Below are 6,566 nucleotides of genomic sequence, written 5' to 3' on the forward strand. Positions count from 1 at the left end.
GACAGTAAACTGTCAAGGTGGGATTCCTTCCTCTTCCTCAGGGAGGACTCCAGTCTCCTATGCTGTGCAATCCTGCCCTTTTCCTCACAGGCTCTTTTCATTTCATTCTAATATTACTGTGATTGATGGTTTGAATGAAGGACTCATTGATTTTAATAGACTTAACACTATTTGCCTTTTCTGGAGACTGTATCCTTTCCTACAATACTTTCCCAATTCTTCTACAAGACTCTCTGAGCTCCTTCTAATATTTGGCTATAGTTCTCTGCATCTTTGTCCATCAGATGCTGGTGGGTACCATGCTCCTGTCAGCAAGACTAACAGAGTATTATTATGTTAGGCATTGCTTCTTGTCCATGAAAAGAGTCTCAGGTTGGAGGTAATCAGGGGTTAGCCATTCCCTCAATCTCTGCTCCTTTTTTCCCCTGCACTTCTTGTAGGTAGGACAAATTTTGTGTCTAAGGTTTTGTCCACAGATTTGTGTCCTTATATCTTCAATTGGAGCCCTACCTGACTACAGGAGGAAGCCACCTTAGTTTCCATATTCCCCACTGCTAGGAACTGAGCCAGAGTCACCCTCATAGACTCTATGGAGCCTCTTGCATCCCTGCTCTCAGATTGATCCCAGAGATCCCTAATCCCCTGCCCAGCATCAAATTCCTTGCACTCTACTGGCCCTCCCTCCCAGGCTCTCCCTACACCTGATCCCCTATCATGTATGCCCCTTGTCTGTAGCTACCTGATCAAGACTCAATTTTTTTTCTTTTTTTTTTGTTTTTTTTTTTTGTTGTTGTTGTTTTGTTTTGTTTTTTGTTTTTGTTTTTGTTTTTGTTTTTAGGTTTTTCAAGACAGGGTTTCTCTGTATAACCCTGGCTGTCCTGGAACTCACTCTGTAGACCAGGCTGGCCTCGAACTCAAAAATCTGCCTGCCTCTGCCTCCCAAGTGCTGGGATTAAAGGACTTTGCCACCACTGCCCAGCATGGCTCAATGTTTTAATGTTCAGTTCTCAATTTAAAGGGGAATCCCCATCTCTATCACAGAACACCTTCTTACTTCATCTGGTGTGGGTGAGGAGAACCCATTCTTAATCACAGCTGGAGGTGTCTCAAGGCAAGCTCAGCAGGCAGTCTATTTTTCTGAGTTTCTGTAGCAGGCTGTAAGTGTAGCCTTGCCAAGGTGGGTAACACCACCTGGTTCCTATTATTTTTGGTCTACTGTGGTAAACAAGGTCTTTCAGCCTGCTCAAGCCTGGGGGAAGGGCACAATTCCCCCCTTTTACTTTTAAAGATGGCAGTGCCAGCATCTAGATGGGGCAAAAGATTTCATCCCGTCTAGGGTAGCAAGTGGCCGTGCAATCATGCCTGGCTTAGGTTGGCATCTATATTGCTCCTATATTACCCGTCATTGAGGAAAACATACATAGCATATTGATGTTAGTCACTGTCTTAGGTTTATAGGCGCTCAAGACACTCTTACCCATCTTTGACTAACTGGCCATCATTGGCACTCTCTTTCCCATATAGACCAAAACCACATTGAGACCAAAGGACCCGTGGGCATGCACTTGTTGTAATTCTTCATAGTGATGGATAACTGCCATGATGAATAGCTGACCTTACTGAGGGCAATCTTGTGTGAGGGGAATCAATCTGCTTAAAATACAAGGTTCAAAGGTTAAAAGCAACATGATTATCCAAGCAATGTAGAAAATAAGGTTGAAAGTGGAAATGTCCCAGTATCTAATCCAACTCCTGGTTGACAGGGATAAGACACAATGTCCAGCCACCAGGTTTATAGTCGGTGGCTTTAACTAGTGATGGAGACTACATGTCAGGTTAAATCAGCTGGCTGATAAGGATTTAGAGCCATCATCATCAGAATCACAATTATTGGGCTCAAGATCTGTGTCCACTTGATGGACCAATCTTTTAGGCAGCTATAGGGCTCCATTTTCTTTTCTGAGAAAATAAAGCCCGAGCCATGACTGAAAATTAAAACAGAGTCAAAACCATTCTAAGTATTAGTTAGAGGGTCTCTCCATTTTACCCTGGCAAATGAGCTGGAAGTGACTGGATGTCAGTGGCAATCTGCTACAGATTGACCTTTAGCATCAGTTTGGAGAAATTTTAAAACAAATAACACAAAATCAAGGTGTACTTTTATGACCCCACCCACCTTCTTCCCTCCATCCACTCCTGGTGAATATTTTATTTTCCCTTCTGTGTGAAATCCAAGTATCCTCCGTTGGGCCCTCCTTATTATTTATGTTTTTTTGATCTGTGAATTACAGCATGGGTATCCTGTACTTTATGACTAACATCCACTTATAAGTGAGTACATACCATGCATGTCCTTTTGGGTCTGGGTTACCTTTCTAGTTCCATTCATTTGCTTGCAAATTTCATGATGTCCTTGTTTTGTTCATCTCTTGTGAGATATCTCAATTGTTTGCAGTTATGCCTATTATGAGTAAAGCTGCTATGAACATAGTTGAGGAAATGTCCTTGTGGTGTGGTGGAAGATCTTTTGAGTATATGCCCAGGAGTGGTATAGTTGGGTCTTGAGGTACAACTATTAGCTGGGTCTTAAGGTACAACTATTCCCAATTATCTGAGAAAGTGCCAAACTGTTTTCTATAGTGGTTGTACAAGTTGGCAATCCCACCAGCAATGGAGGAGTGTTCTCCTTGACCCACAGCCTTGCCAGCATGTGCCTTCACTTGAGATTTTGATCTTAGCCATTCAGTTGGGTGAAAGGTAGAATCTTACAGTCACTTTGATTTGTATTTCCCTAATGACAAAATATGTTGAACCTTTTAAGTGTTACCTATGTATTCCTCTGGTTCTAGTGTTATCTAGAAATTCCTCTGTTGAGAATTCTCTGCTTAGCTTTGTACCACCATTTTTAAGTTGGTTACTCAGTTTGTTGATGTCTAACTTCCTGAGTTCTTTGTATATTTTGGATATCAGCCCTCTGGGGGATGTGGGATTGGCAATTTTTTTTCTTATTCTGTAGGTGCAGTTTTATCCTATTGACAGTGTGCTTTGCCTTTCAGAAGATTTTCAGTTTCATAAAGTCTTATTTATTAATTGTTAATCTTAGTGTCTGAGCTATTGGTGTTCTTTTCAGAAAGTTATCTCCTGTATGAATGTATTCAAGGGTACTCCACACTTTCATATATATTAAATATAGTGTATCTGGTTTTCTGTTGAGGTTTTTGATTCACTTGGTCATGAGTTCTGTGCAGGGTTATGAATGTGTATCTTTTTGCATTATTCTACATTCTTCAACATATATCCAGTTAGACCAGCACCATTTTTTGAAGATACTTTTTTCCAGTGTATGGGTTGGGGTTCTTTGTCAAAAATCCACTGTCCATAGGTGTGTAGGTTTATTTCTGTCTCTTCTCTTTGATTCTATTTCTCAACCTGTTTTACACCAATACCATGCATTTTTTTTTTTTTTTTTTACTATTGCTCTGTAATATATCATGAAACCAGGGATGGTCGTACGTCTAGAAGTTCTTTTATTGTAAAGTTTTCTTTTAGCTATCCAGTGATTTTTGTTTTTTCATTTGAAGTTTAGAATGGTTCCTTCAAGGACTGTAAAGAATTGTATTGGAATTTTGATGGTAAGTGCATTGAATCTGTAGATTTCTATTGACAAGATAGCCTTTTTTCGACAGGCAGTGGTGGCACACGCCTTTAATCCCAGCACTTGGGGTGCAGAGGCAGGCTGATTTCTGAGTTCGAGGCCAGCCTGGTCTACAGCCAGGGCTATACAGAGAAACCCTGTCTTGAAAAACAAAACAACAACAACGACAAAAAGAAAGGTAAAACAAGATGGCCTTTTTTTCCTATGTTAATCCTACTTGTCTATAAGCATGGGAGATCATTCTTTCATTAGACATGTGATGTTCTTGTCATACTGGTCTTTTACTTGCTTGGTTACAGTTATACTAAGATACTTTGTATTATTTGTGGATATCATTAATGTGGTTGTTTCCCTAGGAATCATTCCAAATTTCTCATTTCTTCCTCAGTGCATATTTTCTTTATATAAAAGAGGCCTACTGATTTTTTTTTTTAATCAATTTGAATCCAGTTAGTTTGCTCAAGATGTTTATAAACTGTTGGAGTTTTCTGGTAAAATTTTTTTGGTCACTTATATATATAACCATATTATCTGCAAATAGACATACTTTACTTTTTCTTTTCCAAATAATATGCCATTGATGTCCTTTAGTTGTATTATCGCTCTGGCTAAAACTTCAAGTACTATCTTGAAGAGATATGGAGAGAATGGACAGTCTTGTCCCTGATTTTACTAGGATTGTTTTAAATTTCTTTACATATATTTGATGTTGTCTATTGGCTTATTGTATATTGCTTTTATTATATTCATGTTTGTGCTCTGTATCCCTAATTTCTCTAAGACATATAACATGAAGTTTTGGATTTCTTTGAAATCTTTTTTTTAGCATCTAAGCAGATTGTCATGCCATTTTTGGTTTTCTCAGTTTATTTATATGTTGTATTAAGTTGGTGGATTTTCGTATATTGAACCACTCTGCGTTCCTGGGATGAATACTAAAGACTACTTTATCATGGGAGATGCTGTTTTGAGTGTGTTCTTGGATTTGGTTTGTGAGTATTTTAGTTAGTATTTTTGCATCAATATTCATAAGGAGAAGTGGCCTGAAATTCTCTTTCTTTATAAAGTCTTTCTGTGGTTTAAGTATCATGGTGATCACTTCTGGGTTTGCCCCGATTGGCTGCAGGCAGGCTGTTAGGGAGCTGGGCTAAGCGTTCCAAGGTTCCTCTTAAAATCCATATATATCCATCTGATCACAGAATTTATTTTAGCTGAAAAACTTTTTATTACAATTTCAATCTCCCCATTCTTTTTAATCCATTTAGGTTGTTAATTTCTTCCTCACTAATGTTTTTTATTTACATGTAAAACATAGATAGGAATGAAATTGAAATGACAAGAAAACTCTTGGACCTGTTGAAGACAATCCTGCAGATGAAGACTATAGTTTTAATTGCATGAAACTATGAGAAAAACCATGGAGAAATGATTTAATGATACATTGAAGAAATTTGGGAAAAACAAAAAACAAACATAAACCAAATCCCGTCAATGGAGAATAATTTTAAAAAGTATGAGAAGAGAAATAATTGAAACTAACTCACAGAAAAAAATTCAAATTATCAACAGCTTCACATCAGGTTCATTAAGAAGATAAACAAGATTGAGGGACACTTGACCCAGCTAACCAACAGAAACTGGATCCAAATGATCAGATTAAAAAATATACAGGGAGATATTACAACAGATACCAAAATATTCAGACTATCATAAGGGAATATTTTGAAAACCTGTCCAGTTTAATTGGAAAATCTAAGACATCACTCATAACTCCTTCTTGTAGACAACATAAAGATGGCTTCATTTCTTTTTTTTTTTTTTTTTAAAGATTTATTTATTTTACTTACAAGTACACTGTAGCTGTCTTCAGACACACCAGAAGAGGGCATCAAATCTCATTACGGATGGTTGTGAGCCACCATGTGGTTGCTGGGATTTGAACTCAGGACCTCTGGAAGAGCAGTCAGTGCTCTTAACCACTGAGCCATCTCTCCAGCCCCAATGGCTTCATTTCTTGATCCATTCCCCCAGCATGTGTCTTGTGAATGGCAGACTGTGGGCATCACTTGTTCTGGTATGTGGGTCTTAATTGCTAGTATGTTCCTCATTTTCAGTGTTGTGTGTGTTCTGAGTGGCCCTTGTGGTTTTGTTATTTTGGCTTACAATTCATTTCCATGGTGTCTTCATTATGCTCATCTCTCTCTTCAGAGTACAATAGTTCTTTCTATATATTTTTTTAAAATATTTGCTTGGTGAAATACAATTTTTTAAATGCTCTTTATTTTGTAGGTGGTTTTTCCACATCTTTAAACTACTGCGGATATTTGTGTGGTGTGCAGTATCTTAAGTTGGATGTCATTGTCTTTTAGGAGTTGGGATGCATTACTCCAGGCTCTTCTGGCTTGCAAAGTTCCATATAGGAGGTGGCTGTTATCCTAATCAATGTGTTTTTTTCAGTTGGAAATTTCAGTATGCCATGAAGTTTTAATTTTCTGATCTTGTCCAATTAGTGTTATGTGTGTTTTTATATGATTATGAGTGCATCTTTTCTTAGTTTAAGGAACCGTTATTTTATGGGCTTCTTGAAGATGATATTTATGGCATTGCCTGGGCCTTTTTCTTCCTCATCTATGCCTGTAATTTGAACATTTGGTCAAACATTTCTTGTATGTTTCCTTACCACAGATATTTTTTCTTCATTTATACAATTAGCTTGTTTTATCTAGATGATCTAATTTATTCATAAGTCCTTAGATGCTTTCTTCAGCTGATTTATTCTAGTGTCATTTTTTTCTTTTATGTTTTCTGTTAGGTTTATTAGGCTACACTTTGGATCATTGCTGCTTGAGTCGTGCTCAGGGTTCCTCTTTATTGAATTCCAGTTTCAAATCCTGGATTGTGTTGTCATTTC

This window comes from Grammomys surdaster, unplaced genomic scaffold (assembly GCF_004785775.1).
Source record: "Grammomys surdaster isolate TR1022 unplaced genomic scaffold, NIH_TR_1.0 174, whole genome shotgun sequence".
NCBI lineage: Eukaryota > Metazoa > Chordata > Mammalia > Rodentia > Muridae > Grammomys > Grammomys surdaster.